At 44.7% G+C, this 15,764-nt stretch overlaps 1 protein-coding gene across 12 annotated transcripts in view; it reads right to left on the reverse strand.

Annotated features, from left to right (window-relative positions):
- ZNF19 (zinc finger protein 19) overlaps window positions 1–9,234 on the reverse strand; it is a 56,072-nt gene extending 46,838 nt beyond the window's left edge. For 7 of the 12 annotated variants that reach the window (XM_082608253.1, XM_082608252.1, XM_082608254.1 and 4 more), the window contains exons 1-2: window positions 8,892–9,228; window positions 8,392–8,456 (exon numbers count right to left, since the gene is read on the reverse strand). The gene's annotated coding sequence lies outside the window, so the exon portion shown is untranslated. Of the gene's footprint in view, window positions 1–3,586; window positions 3,618–8,391; window positions 8,457–8,891 lie in introns of those variants that run through there. The other 5 variants (XM_082608247.1, XM_082608255.1, XM_082608246.1 and 2 more) reach the window with 5 other exon arrangements.
- Between the last annotated feature and the right edge of the window lie 6,530 nt (window positions 9,235–15,764).

Raw genomic sequence — 15,764 nt, forward strand, 5'->3', positions numbered from 1 at the left:
TTACATTCATTTTTGGCTGTGTCAGGTCTTAGTTGCGGCCCGCAGGACCTCATTGAGGCATGCAGGATCTTTCCTAGTGGCGCACGGGTTCTTCATTGCAGTGTGCGGGTTTTCTCTTTAGTTGTGGCGTGCAGGCTCCACAGAGTGTGGGCTCTGTAGTTTCTGGCACGCAGGCTCTCTAGCTGAGGCGTGCGAGCTCAGTAGTTGTGGCGAGTGGGCTCAGTTACCCCGCGGCATGTGGGATCTTAGTTCCCTGACCAGGGATCGAACCCGTGTCCCCTGCATTGTAGGGTGGATTCTTTACCACTGCACCACCACCACCAGGGAAGCACAAAATTTAACCAATATTTCTAAATTTTTGAGTTGTTAAAAAAATAAATTTTACATTCAAGTGTTGATCTTTATCAATTTGTACACTTTTGTTAATTTGTATTCTAAAATATTATATCTTTTGCAAAATAAAACTATGTGCTGAACACCTGGTTTATTTTTCCTTTTCTTTACAAATTAGCTGACCTTGATCTTAAACCACTAGAACATAAGCTCCATGAGAGCACAGACTTTGTTTTCTTTCCTGCTATCTTGGGTGTCCTGAACAATACCTGGCACATAGTAGACACTAAATAAGTATGATAAATAAATGATTGAATAATTGTTTGTTACTCTGTATAAATAGGCATACAACTCATGCACTGCAATAATAAAATTATTCTGGCTCAAAAATAACTGTACAATTCCAGACCTGACCTCTCCTCAAGATTACAGAGCTGCATTCTCAACAGCCTGCTATACCCAGGGAGGTGGGTGTCCCAAAGAAACTCAAACTTCATGGCATTAAGTCTAGTGTCATCTACCATAAAAACTGTTTTTATATCAGGACTCCCCTACGTTACCCAACTCACTGACACTTTTACTAAGCTCTGTCAGTGGTACCAGGACATTTCTCACAATCCTTTTCATCCCTACATCACCCTGTCCCCAAACTTGTATAGGCCTCCAAAGTTATTAATTGCAATATAATGACAATGGAACAGGGGTTTATGCCTTCATTTTCTCCTCAGTCCAATCAAATTACATACTATTTTGAGTTAGTATTTCTAAAACAGAGCCCATTACGGAACTTTGTCACAATGGCAAAGGCACCGCGGTGGGGCCACTGCTCCTGCTCCACGCTCCCATTTGACTGCTCTCTCATTTTCTGAATACGTGTTGTCAGGCCCGAGGGCCTCTTCCATCCTTGGCAAGGGGACTGCTAACCTTCTCTCCTTTCATACAACACGACTGCTCTCTCATTTTCTGTTCCCATGCAGTAAGTTCCCTAGGACAGAACTCTTCAGGTCAGCCATAAGCTCTGTGTTCTAGACTTTCCACATGCACCAACAACATTTATGCACGGATGGCTAAGTAAGGGGGCTTAAGGATATGCTCTGCAGTAGAAGAGGGATGTCCAAAGAAATATAATGTGAGCCATAAATGCAAGTTACATATGTAATTTAAATTTTCTGGTGGCCACATTAAAAAAGTAAAAAGAAAATGGCAAAATTAATTTTAATAATAAATTTTACATAATATATTTAATATATTTAAATAACATATTTTATTTAACCCAATATATCCAAAATTTTATTTCAACATGAAATCAACATAAAGATTATTAATGAGGTCATTTACATTTTTTTACTTTTTACCTTTTTTTTTTTTTTTTTTGGCCGTGCCGCGTGGCATGTAGGATCTTAGTTCCCTGACCAGGGATGGAACCCACGCCCCCTGCAGTGGAAGCGCAGAGTCTTAACCACTGAACTGCAAGGTAAGTCCCCTCAATTACATTTTTTTATACTAGGTCTTCAAACTCTGGTACTTACAGCATCTCTCAATCTGAATCAGCCCCACTTCAAGTGCTTAAGAGTTTAATTTAATAAGCACATGTAGCTAGTGACTACCATGATAACAGCATAGAAGTGGAGAAAAGAAAATCTTATTAGGTTTTTAGTCCTAAGCCCTATGCTTTTGAATGCTTACTAAGAAAGTCAGAAGAATGAATGCTTGAAGGAGAGACCCAGAAATATCCATTCTTTCTTTTTTTTTGCTGAGAAAGCAAAAGACTTTATCGGGAAGGGGGCGCCCGGGCAGAAAGCAGCTGGGTAAGGGAACCCAGGAGAACTGCTTGGCCACGTGGCTCACGGCCTCAGGGTTTATCAAAAATATCCATTCTTACAACAGAAACTAACACAGTATTGTGAAGCAATTATACTCCAATAAAGGTCTATTTTAAAAATATATCCTTTCTTCAAAAAATAAATGTATTTATTTATTTAATTTTTGGCTGCGTTGGGTCTTCGTTGCTGTGCGTGGGCTTTCTCTAGTTGTGGCGAGCAGGGGCTACTCTTTGTTGCGGTACATGGGTTTCTCATTGCAGTGGCTTCTCTGGGCACGTGGGCTTCAGTAGTTGTGGCACACGGGCTCAGGAGTTGTGGCTCATGGGGTCTAGAGCACAGGCTCAGTAGTTGTATGCACGGACTTAGTTGCTCCGCGGCATGTGGGATTTTCCCAGACCAGGGCTCGAACCCGTGTCCCCTGCATTGGCAGGCAGATTCTTAACCACTGTGCCACCAGGGAAGTCCAATATATCCATTCTTAAATAGATTTTCCAGTACTTTAAACCATGAAGCTCTTCACAATTATATATGTGATATATGTGACAGGTGTGTATGACAGCTCACTGTGGTTTTAAATTGCATTCCCCTGATGTCGAACATCTTTTCACATACGTATTTGCTATCTGTATATCCTCTTTGGTGTAATGTCTGTTCATACCTTTTGTGCATTTTTTAACTGAATTGTTTTTACTATTGAGTCTTTTTTTTTTTTAATTAATGAATTAATTTATTTTTGGCTGTGTTGGGTCTTCGTTTCTGTGCGAGGGCTTTCTCTAGTTGCAGCGAGCGGGGGCCACTCTTCATCGCGGTGCACGGGCCTCTCACTATCGCAGCCTCTCTTGTTGAGGAGCACAGGCTCCAGACGCGCAGGCTCAGTAGTTGTGGCGCACGGGTTTAGTTGCTCCGCGGCATGTGGGATCTTCCCAGACCAGAGCTCGAACCCGTGTCTCCTGCATTGGCAGGCAGATTCTCAACCACTGCGCCACCAGGGAAGCCCTTACTATTGAGTCTTGAAAGTTGTTTATATATTTCAGATACTAGTCTCTGTCAGATATTATGCCAGAAATTGCAGTGGATCTTCTATTCCCTTCCTCCAGCCAGACTACCTTCCTTTTTTTTTTCCCATGTGCAACCCATTCTTATCCGTTGAACTCAGAAGAAATGTCCTGCCACTAAAGGAAGGTTACTTGATCTTCTAAATGGGAATTACTCTAACCCTTCCTTCTGCTGTCCACAGCCCACTGCCTATACACCAGCAACAGCACTTAACACATCCTCTCTTTTTTAGCTCTTTACATCTGTCTCTAACTATTATCCTCCAGAGCTTCTTAAAGAAGTGCCATTTTGGCACATGGCAAGTGCTCAAAAATTTGCAAACCATGTATCTGACAAAGGATTCAGGCCGCTGGTCTGAAACCTGCTTCACTTACCTTTACAGATGTTTTTGGTCCCCTCTGCAGGCCCCAAGGCAAATACCCTCCTTCTAAAAGTGAGATCAGAGCAAGTTTCCAAACTGGGTATCCTGAAAAGTGGGGAGAAAACAGGGCTGTTGGGGGGGGGTCTCACTTGAGTGTTCTTAAGGCACCTCGTAGCCTTGTGTCTGCTGTCAAGAGAAGGAAACTCCAAAGCAGCCCAGTAAGGATAAGGCCCACACAGGTGGGGTGGAGGGTGAGGAAGCCCAAGGAGATTCTGATCAAAAAGAAACTGAACACTTGTGACCTCCTCCTAAAAGGCCACTTTGAGTATTGTAACAAGATCCTCTGTGACACACACAAGCACAGAGAAGCAATGGTGGAAGGCTTCCTTAGACCACTGGATGAGCTGAAGGAAGTTGAGAACTTCAACAGTAAATACTTCTTTTCCACTGTGACCTGCATGGAGCCTCTTATGATGGGGAGTGTTTCCCCACCATAATAGCTGCACTTTCCTTAGACCCAAACTAGCCTCAGGCTTCTTCCTTCTTCCTCCTTCCCAGCCTGACATCCTCTGGGGCTGAGGGATTAGGAGGTTTTGTCCCTGGAAATACACAAGTTATGAGATTCATGCCTTGATCCAACCCTACCCCTGTCCTGAGTCTGACTCCTAAAGGCAAAGTGGCCTTACCCAGGGACACCAAGGTCCTGTAACTTGTCAGCATCACTTCCCTGGACAGGGCCCTCTGTGCAGTAGGGACTGTCTCACTCTGTCTGGGTGAAGTACACAGCCATGGCCTCGAAGGTCACCACCCTCTGAGACAAGAGGTTCCTGCTGCCCTAGAGCCAGAGGGTGGGGCACAGGGGACAGTATGAGGGCCTGAGGGAGGGAACTGTGACAACAGGTGGGAAATGAAGAAAGGGTGATAGAGCATGGACACGAGTGCTAACGAATGGCTACACCTATAACCATAAAATCTGAAACTCCCTTCACTACCAGAGCAGCTTCTACTTGCACACAAGATTTACTATTACAAGTGGCCATGTCACATTACAGGAAAATGGGAACAGAGGAAGTCTTTCGTGAATTCACCTTCCTGAAGCAAACCCACTTCCTTTTTGCATGTACCCTCCCAGTTTCAGACTCTCCACAAGCAGATGATCGCCCTCTGACTGCCCTTCTCACTGGTGACACGTCAGGATCTACTGACCCCACTGATCAAGGGCCTGGCCAGCCCATCCTGCTCCCTGAGCCCCGCTTTGTTTCCACACCTGCAAGCTCTACCCCAATCCTCACGCCCACCTATCGAGAACAGCCATGGTTTGTCCAAGTGGGCCTCTGTCTCCAGCACACCTGATGCTTAAAACTCTGTTGTGCCACCCACTCTCCCACCTCCAACAAAAGGGGGCTGTGAAGCCTCTGCTTGAGCCCCTCCAGCAGATTTCCCTCTGAACAGCCTACTCAACTCCGGATGGTCTTCCTTGGAGAAGGTGCTTCCTGATTCTAATGGCTGCTAGGTAGCTCCTTGGACCGTCTCTATGCCTCTCACATAATCTGTCCTCTGCCAAACAAACCTGCCAGCAGCCCAACTCTCCCTTCCCATACAGTGCCATGATCTGATCCCCTGGTCTCTTTGGTGCCTTCCCTGTGTGGTGATGATCCTCCCATCTCCTCACTCCAAGGTCTCATGAGGTTCTGGCATCACACATGGCTAACTCAGATGCCCTGATGACTAAAGAAAAAAAATATTGTTGCCTGCCATTCCAGTTTTACAAGGATCAAGCCATTAGCCACTGCAGTCGTCCACCCACAAAGCGTCTGAGAGGAATTCAGGATGGAGAAAAACAGGAATCTTCTGTGCTCTGGATACAACCCTTAGTTAGTTAAGATACACATCTAAGGAAATTTTTCAATGACCCCAAATTCTTGAATCTTCCCATGCAAAGCACTAAAATCATTAACTCAAGATGTCTGTTCTTTGTGTTTAGGAGTAATCTTTTGATGTTTGACATGTTTTTGGTTTTTCTCCCCCATGGCAAAAAATTCATATACATCCTGGCTCCTCCCTTATCTCTTCAGAACAGTTCCTCAGAGCCGAGAGGCTGTCTCCTGCGCTACAGACCTTAGTAAAACCCTGAATAAGCTCAACTCACAGCTCTTACGTTGTGCTTTTTTTTCTTTTAAGCTGATACAACCTTCACCCCAGTTATGTTCCTCATTCATATGAGCCACAATCCAGTTTGGAACTCATCTCCCTTCCTAAACTGGCTTCTTCGCTCCTCCAAATTCATACCAACTGCTCAGTACGTGAGAGACAAATGGTGAGAAACGAAATGCTCAAACATGATGTTGGTTCTGATTTTGATCCCTTGTCTCAGTGAGTTAGTAGCCTTTCAGCCTGTAACTTTCAGCCTGGTCTCCTAGGCTAGAAACCCGAGAATCCCTCCCTCTTAACCATTTCCCTACTCACTGCTCAGTTCTGACGCGCAATCAGTAATCAAATCCTGCCAGTTTTATCTCCTAAATATTTCTTGGATCTGACTCCTACTCTCCATCATTACTTACCATATCATTTTTCAGTTCCTCAGCAACTGTCCTGTGGACCACTGCAACAGTCCCTAACTCCAGACTCATCCTCCAAGTCCACCTTCTGTCCAGCACATAGAATGATCTATAGAAAATGACAACCTGACCTCAACTCTGTGGGTTAAAACACTTAAATGGATCACCACACAACAGCAAACTTAAGCCCAAGATCCTGACCCTAAGCTCCACAGGCAACAAATGTCAGAAGATTAGAGACACTTTCTTTTTTTTTTTAATTAATTAATTAATTAATTTGTTTTTATTTTTGGCTGTGTTGGGTCTTCATTGCTGTGCACGGGCTTCCTCTAGTTGTGGCGAGCAGGGGCTACTCTTCCTTGCAGTGCACGGGCTTCTCATTGTGGTGGCTTCTCTTGTTGTGGAGCACAGGCTCTAGGTGCACGGGTTTCAGTAGCTGTGGCTCACGGGCTCTAGAGCGCAGGCTCGGTAGTTGTGGCACAGGGGCTTAGTTGCTCCGCAGCATGTGGGCTCTTCCCAGGCCAGGGATCGAACCCGTGTCCCCTGCATTGGCAGGCGGATTCTTTTTATTTTATTTATTTATTTTTGGCTGCGTTGGGTCTTCATTGCTGCGTGCGGGCTTCTTCTAGTTGGGGTGAGCAGGGGCTACTCTTTGTTTTGTGCAGGCTTCTCATTGCGGTGGCTTCTCTTGTTGTGGAGCATGGGCTCTAGGAGCGTGGGCTCAGTGGTTGTGGTTCGCGGGCTCTGGAGCGCAGGCTCAGTAGTTGTGGCACATGGGCTTAGCCGCTCCGCGGCATGTGGGATCTTCCCGGACCAGGGCTCGAACCTGTGTCCCCTGCACTGGCAGGCAGATTCTTAACCACTGTGCTACCAGGGAAACCTAGGGCCTCTCACTTTCTGAGATGGCCCACACTCTGTCTCTGTGGAGTGTGTTTCTCCTAGGGCCACTCTCGCCCTTTGAGATGGACCACTTTCTGTCTATGGAATTGTAACCCAGCAGGACCCCATGGGGCCTTCCTGGGACAGGCCTTCCCTCGTATCCTCTGCTTTAGCTCCTAAGTACCTAGAGAGTAGCATTTGATGCACATTTCCTGAGTTGTTTTGCAGATGTAACCACTCCACCACCCCAGGCCTCCTGGAGCCTAAGGACTGATAAAGTTAGCCCTGTGACCCCACCCTGCTACACCATCAGCCAATCAGAGGACTGTGCACAAGCTGACCACACACCTTGCAACCCCTCCCTCACCCGGTTTTGTTCTGTTTTTTTTTTTTTTTTTTTGGCGGTACGCGGGCCTCTCACTGTAGTGGCCTCTCCCATTGCAGAGCACAGGCTCCGGAGGCGCAGGCTCAGCGGCCATGGCTCACAGGCCCAGCCATTCCGCGGCATGTGGGATCTTCCCGGACCGGGGCACGAACCCATGTCCCCTGCATTGGCAGGCAGACTCTCAACCACTGCGCCACCTGGGAAGTCCCTTCACCCGGCTTTTAAACGTGCTTTGCTGAAACCCTTTGGGGAGTTTGGGGCTTTTAGGGCATGAGCCGCATCGTCTCCTTGCATGGCCTTCCTCTGCTCCAAACTCCAACGTTTCAGTTTGTTTGGCCTCACTGTGCGTTGGGCACAGGAACTTGCATTAATAGAATGTGTATCTCTCCAAATAAATCCACTTCTTACCTATCACTTTGTCTCTCACTGAATTCTGTCTTCGAGGAGACATAAAGAACCTGAGTGTCATTAAATCCTGAGACCAGGTGTGTGATCTCAATTAAAAAACAGGGAGTTCAAGTCCCAGTCTCGGTTTTGGCTGGATTCAAGTCCCATCTGAGTTGTGCGGTTTCAGCACAGGCCCCCCTTTTCTTGCCTTCCTCCTGCTGTCCCCCTGCCCCCACTTCCCAAGACCCTTGTGACCCACACTACTAGCCTGAGTCCCTCATTCTCACATATCCCTCTGTGGGGGAAACTAATGAACTTGGAGATCCTCTGGCTGAGCAGAAATCCTCAGAATGCAGGAGGCTGTACTTCTGCTTCCCAGGACATTCTCTCCAGCTATCTCCAGCCATCACTTCCTGGGTCCTGGGGTCTCTGCTGCTTAGCCTCTCACTATCATCCAGTCTCACCGGGGGAGGAGGGGGGTTGGATGAGGGATGTGTGAACAGGGGTCTTCCTACTGCTTTGGCTCTAAGACTGTCAGAATCACCCCTCTCATCCCATTTCCTTCAAATCAGATCTCTTGAAGGAACATCTGAGGGATCCAAAGCTCACCTTGTGCCAGGCTCTCAGGGGCATGACAGCCATCACCTGGGCTCCCTCTCAATGAAGGGCAGGGGCTGAGAGAAGCAGCAAAGAGAAACAAGAGTGAGCCCAACTCAGCCAATACCTTTCCTTTAAACCTGCAAACCTGTATTAGCTGCGAATAACGACAGCTGGCATTTACTGAGGGCCTGCAATGTGCCAGCCTCAGAACTCGGGCACTTTACTACGTACTAGGAGATGTGTAACACTGTTGTCCTCATTTGACCAAAACAAAGAAATGAGCCTTAGAAAGTTTAATTAATTATCTTAGGCCACAGATCTGTATTCATAACCACTAAGTAATGCTCTCTCCTGCGTGAAACAATACAGCAAAAAAATACACGTAAACAAAAGCAAGATGCCAGGTCACACAGGGCCCGTGAACGTTAAGAACATCGTCTTCTGCCCCCAAACAATGGGGTTACTACGAGCAGGAGCAGAGGTTATGATCAGACTTGATTAATACCGACTTTCCCGTGAGGCTGAAAAGTCCCCGCGTCCGTCTCAATCACAGTTGCGTCCCCGGAACCTGGAACTACACTGCACTCAGTAGGCGCTCGATAAGGTCACTTTCTAAACCGTAGCGTGTCGGTTACCGCGGCCACCCCTTCCAAGGCAGTCCACATCCCCGCTCCACTCCCAAAGCGGCCGCGGCGGGGGGCTGAGGGAGTCCGGGCAGGGCTGGACTGCCCGCAGACCTCCTCGCTCGAGGCGGCCCTGCGCCACCGCCCGACCCCCTCCCGGGTCCGCCTCCCCGTGGCCTGGGGGAAGCTGTGGCGCTGCCCGCCCGGAATGCGAAGCAGGAACGCCTGTTCACCCTGCACTCACCTCCGACGGTGGGCGGCGGCGCTCCGGAAGTACTTCACCAGCTGGCGCGCTTTGCGGAGCCTGCGCTTCCGCTCCTCTAGTACGCCCGCGCTTCTCTGGGGAGTTTTCTCCCGTTCACCCGGACCAACCCCTACGAAGAGCAGGCTGCTTTTTTTTCCCGGTGGCCTACGGTGGCACTGCCTTTCAGCATTTTCTATGGGGCGGAGGAAGCCAAAGGCCAGCCTCGATGAGCGCTAGCATTTGGGGATTCTCTTATTTGACTGCAGTCAAGCTGTCTGTGCGCATTGGATCGGGTCAGATTTCGCTGTAGGTCAATCAAGTTGCAACTGCAGTATGAAGAATGGATTTAAGCTGGGCAGGAAAGCAGTTAGGAGGCTATTAAAAAGGCCCAGTCACGATAAAGAACAGCTGGATCAAGGCAGTACTGTTTATAACTCTTTGTAACGGGAAACAGCTGTAACTGTAGATACACACAAGCTCATTTATATGAATCACCTATACATTTATTCAGCCTTCTGGATGGTACCGCTCTAGAAATTAATCTTTAGATAGTCTTAATTTTCCATCACACATAATTAGCATCCAGACTACTTCAAAATCGACAATGTTTATTCTGTCGCAGTGCTCTTGGCTGACAACAAAATGTTCAGCGATATGCCTTCTTCATTTAAAGATCACTCCAGTGACTTCCCTGGTGGCGCGCAGTGGTTAAGAATCCGCCTGCCAACGCAGGGGACACCAGTTCGAGCCCTAGTCCGGGAAGATCCGGCATGCCACAGAGCAACTAAACCCCTGCGCCACAACTAATGAGCTTGAGCTCTAGAGCCCATGAACCACAACTACTGACGCTCGCGCGCCTAGAGCCCATGCTCGGCAACAAGAGAAGCCACCACAATGAGAAGCCCGCGCACCACAACCAAGAGTAGCCTCTGCTCGCCGCAACTAGAGAAAGCCTGTACAGAGCAACGAAGACCCAACACAATCAAAAACAAATAAATAAATAAATTTATTTTAAAAATAAACTAAAGATCACTCCAAGGACCTCCCTGGTGGTCCAGCAGTTAAGACTCCGTACTCCCAAAGCAGGGGGCCCGGGAACTAGATCCTGCATACTGCAACTAAGACCCAGCACGGCAAAATAAATTTAAAAAAAAACAAAAAACCCCACAAAAGTTGGCCCTGTTTAAGAAAAAAAAAATCACTCCATTATTTCAACGAGGAAACGGAATCCTAGAAAAAGGAGACATATCTGAGATCTCACAGCAACCTAGGCGGCTTTCTGGCCACCTTTGCAGTATGACCCTGGCTTTTATCTCTGTTCTCATTACTTCAACTCAGTCACTGAGGGCCTTAACATCTCTTGGGGCTCTGCAAACACTTCCAGTTACACTTTTCCTAGACAGATAATTATCAGGCCCTGATGAGGCTGGACTGTAAGCTCTGTAATTCAGTTCAAATTCAACTAGTAGGAAAAATACAAAGGGGACTTAGACTCTAGGCAGAATTCTTCAGCCCAATTTATTGCTCCGGATACAGACAGAAGGTCTTTTCCGGGGGCTTCTGGCTGGACAGATCTTCCATGGAGAGGCTGTGGTACCTGGCTTCCATGGATGGGGTTGAGGGCATCTATTCCTGTTGTTGGAGGCTCAGGGTCTCAGCTGCAGGGGAGCCCTGGCTACCAGTTAGTGGTCCTTTAGGAATATTGAGGGGGAGAAAAAATAGAAAAAGGAGAAGGTTGACCAAATAACACTAGGATACTGGAGAGCCTTCACTTTACACTTGGAATAGCCACAACTTAATGGTTTTCAATTTCTCCCCCTATGTGGCTTCACTAGTGATGTCATTTATATTGTATCTGAAGCTTTCCCACATTAATTCCATAACATTGTTTCCCATATCAGTGATTTCCAAGGTCAAGGGTTAAGGGAGGATTTAACTACAAATGGGCAGCAGAGAGTTTTATTGAGATGATAGAACTGTTCTGAATCTTGATTGCAGTAGTGGTGATTACATAACTATGCAATTGTCCAGGCTCATAGACCTATACAACCAAAAAAGAGTAAATTTTACTGTATGTAAGTTTAAAATCAATAAAAAGCAAAAGTTTACAAACATCCTTATAAAAGAATATGTAAACACAGAAAATTCAAATTCTATAAAAAAGTACAACAGGGAATGTAAATTGATACAGCCACTGTGGAGAACAGTATGGAGGCTCCTTAAAAAACTAAAAATAGAATTACTATATGACCTAGCAATCCCACTGCTGGGCATATACCCAGAGGAAACCATAATTCAAAAAGACACATGCATCCCAATGTTCATTGCAGCACTATTTACAATAGCCAGGTCATGGAAGCAACCTAAATGCCCATCAACAGATGAATGGATAAAGAAGATGTGGTACATATACACAATGGAATATTACTCAGCCATAAAAAGGAACAAAATCTGGTCATCTGTAGAGATGTGGATGGACCTAGAGACTGTCATACAGAGTGATGTAAGTCAGAAAGAGAAAAACAAATATTGTACATTAACGCATATATGTGGAATCTAGAAAAATGGTACAGATGAACTGGTTTGCAAGGCAGAATCAGAGACACATGTACAAAACAAACATATGGACATGAAAGGGGGAAAGCAGGGGTGGGGGTTAATGATGGTTAGATGAATTGGGAGATTGGGATTGACATATACACACTAATATGTATAAAATAGATAACTAATAAGAACCTGCTGTATAAAAAATGAATAAATTTTAAAAAATAAAAAAATAAAAAATATATATCAGCACCATTATAAAAACGTGGTTAGACAAACTGAAAAAAATTTGATAAGTTAGATACAAATAAAAGACCTATGGAATAATTCTTTTTAAAGTATACCAAGCAATGTAAATATTATTGGAAATCCCACAGAAAACAGGAGAAAACAATATTTTGGTAAATACCTTTGTAGAAATCTTTCCATGCATATAAGCTCATATGCATATTACATGACCATAAATTCAATTTTATAGAAAATACTGTAGTAGATGTATTCAAGCTCCATAATTCCCATGGGATCAATATGAAATTAGTTCCCAGCTAAGACCACATCTTTGCCTAGCTTTTCCCCTGGTCCTGTATCTCCTAAGCACACTCAATTAATCACTTGCACAAGAATCCCCATCTCAGGCTCTGCTTCTGTTAGAGTCTGGCCCAAAACAGGTATCATACTCTGTATGCTCACCCATAACTTACTTGTCAGTCAACAAGGTATAGGCATGTGTTTTTCATATTAACAGTGATTCCCAATGTTGTTCTAAGTGACTGTACAGTATTCCACAGCAGTTATAATAATTTACCTAATCACCTATTGATGGATATTGATTATCTATCCACCTATTGATGGATATTTAGGTCATTTCTAATTTATCACTAATATAAACTGTATATAAAGCTACAAGAAATACTCTCATAAGTATATTTCTGAATACAATTTTATTATTACCTGAGAGTAAATTTCTAGTAGATGTGGAATTTCTGAGTCTAAGGGGTAGCATATTTAAAATTTTATTACATACACTGCTAGCAAACTGCCACCCAGAAAGTTCATCATCAATTTATGGTCACAACAGAGCACAAGAACACCCATTTCCCCACACCCACACCCAAAACTGGATTTGCCAATTTTTTTTTTTTTAGCGGTATGCAGTCCTCTCACTGTTGTGGCCTCTCCCATTGCGGAGCACAGGCTCCGGATGCACAGGCTCAGCGGCCATGGCTCATGGGCCTAGCCGCTCCGCGGCATGTGGGATCTTCCTGGACCGGGGCACGAACCCGTGTCCCCTGCATTTGCAGGCGGACTCTCAACCACTGCGCCACCAGGGAAGCCCTTGCCAATATTTTTATCTAAGCAAATCTCACAGCAAATATAGCACTGAATTTTGTTAGAATTTCATTGATTACATAAAACTGTTCCCTGGCTAGACACAAAAAAAAACACCAGAGTTCACAATTCAGGTAGCAGAGGATCCCCGGAAAAAGCAAACACCACTATAGATAAGCACACAAAATTAAAACAACAAAACAAAACAAACAAAAATTTTTTTGATTGAGATTAAGCAGATGAGACAAAAAGCAAGATCCAAGATATAGAGCTAATAAGAAAAGAGAATGTAAGATAAGTTTGAACATCAACAAAGGCATAAAAGGAAGAAATCAAAATCTTGAGTAAAAATGATATTCTATAAAAAGACATGAAAATGAACTAAATAGAATTTTACACATAAATATAGACACTGAACTTGAATCCTCAGTGGATGGGTTGGACAGCAGAGTAGATGCAGTCAATTGGAAAGTTAGTGAAACTGAATATAGACATAGACTATAGCACAGCTTGACAGAGATGGAAAATATAAAACCATGATACTAAACATCAATGAAAATGAATGAACTTGAACTATGTGGTTAAATCTCAAGTCTATAAAGTTGAATTTAAAAAGTAAGCTAGAGGGCTGGTGGTGCAGTGGTTGAGAATCTGCCTGCCAATGCAGGGGACACGGGTTCGAGCCCTGGTCTGGGAAGATCCCACATGCCGCGGAGCAACTGGGCCTGTGAGCCAATTACTGAGCCTGTGCATCTGGAGCCTGTGCTCCGCAACAAGAGAGGCCGTGATAGTGAGAGGCCCATGCACTGCAATGAAGAGTGGCCCCTGCTTGCCACAACTAGAGAAAGCCCTCGCACAGAAATGAAGACCCAACATAGCCATAAATAAATAAATAAAGTTGTAAAAAAAAAAAAGTAAGCTGGTGTTCACTTTGGCAGCACATATACTAAAATTGGAATAATACAGAGAAGATTAGCATGGCCCCTGCACAAGGATGACACGCAAATTCATGAAGCGTTCCATATTTTTTCAAACTACCACTGGCCTTTTTCACAGGACTAGAACAAAAAATGTCACAATTTATATGGAAACACAAATGACCATGAACAGCCAAAGCAATCTTGAGAAAGAAAAACGGAGCTGGAGGAATCAGGCTCCCTGACTTCAGACTATATACTATAAAGCTACAGTAATCAAGACAGTATGGTACTGGCACAAAAACAGAAATATAGATCAATGGAACAGGATAGAAAGCCCAGAGATAAGGTCACCCACATATGGTCACCTTATCTTTGATAAAGGAGGCAGGAATGTACAGTGGAGAAAGGACAGCCTCTTCAATAAGTGGTGCTGGGAAAACTGGACAGCTACATGTAAAAAAATGAAATTAGAACACTCCCTAACACCATACACAAAAATAAGCTCAAAATGGATTAAAGACCTAAATGTAAGGCCAGACACTATCAAACTCTTAGAGGAAAACATAGGCAGAACACTCTATGACATAAATCACAGCAAGATCCTTTTTGCCCCACCTCTGAGAGAAATGGAAATAAAAATAAACAAATGGGACCTAATGAAACTTAAAAGCTTTTGCACAGCAAAGGAAACCATAAACAAGACGAAAAGGCAACCCTCAGAATGGGAGAAAATATTTGCAAACGAAGCAACTGACAAAGGATTAATCTCCAAAATTTACAAGCAGCTCATGCAGCTCAATAATAAAAAAACAAACAACCCAATCCAAAAATGGGCAGAAGATCTAAATAGACATTTCTCCAAAGAAGATATACAGATTGCCAAAAAACACATGAAAGAATGCTCAACATCATTAATCATTAGAGAAATGCAAATCAAAACTACAATGAGGTATCACCTCACACTGGTGAGAATGGCCATTATCAAAAAATCTACAAATGATAAATGCTGGAGAGGGTGTGGAGAAAAGGGAACCCTCTTGCACTGCTGGTGGGAATGTGAATTGATACAGACACTATGGAGAACAGTATGGAGGTTCCTTGAAAAACTACAAATAGAACTACCATATGACCCAGAAATCCCACTACTGGGCATATACCCTGAGAAAACCATAATTCAAAAAGAGTCATGTACCAAAATGTTCATTGCAGCTGTATTTACAATAGCCAGGAGATGGAAACAACCTAAGTGTCCATCATCGGATGAATGGATAAAGAAGATGTGGCACATATATACAATGGAATATTACTCAGCCATAAAAAGAAACGAAATTGAGTTATTTGTAGTGCGGTGGATGGACCTAGAGTCTGTCATACAGAGTGAAGTAAGTCAGAAAGAGTAAAACAGTAAAACAAATACCATATGCTAACACATACATATGGAATGTAAAAAAAAAAAAAAAAAAAAAAAAGGTCAGAAGAACCTAGGGGTAAGACGGGAATAAAGATGCAGACCTGGGCTTCCCTGGTGGCGCAGTGGTTGAGAGTCCACCTGCTGATGCAGGGGACATGGGTTCATGCCCCGGTCCGGGAAGATCCCACATGCCGTGGAGTGGCTGGGCCCGTGAGCCATGGCCGCGGAGCCTGCGCGTCCGGAGCCTGTGCTCCGCAATGGGAGAGGCCACAACAGTGAGAGGCCCGTGTACCGCAAAAAAAAAAAAAAAA

The sequence above is a fragment of the Mesoplodon mirus genome (genome assembly GCF_964341445.2).
Source record: "Mesoplodon mirus genome assembly, chromosome: 19".
Classification (NCBI taxonomy): Eukaryota; Metazoa; Chordata; class Mammalia; order Artiodactyla; family Ziphiidae; genus Mesoplodon; species Mesoplodon mirus.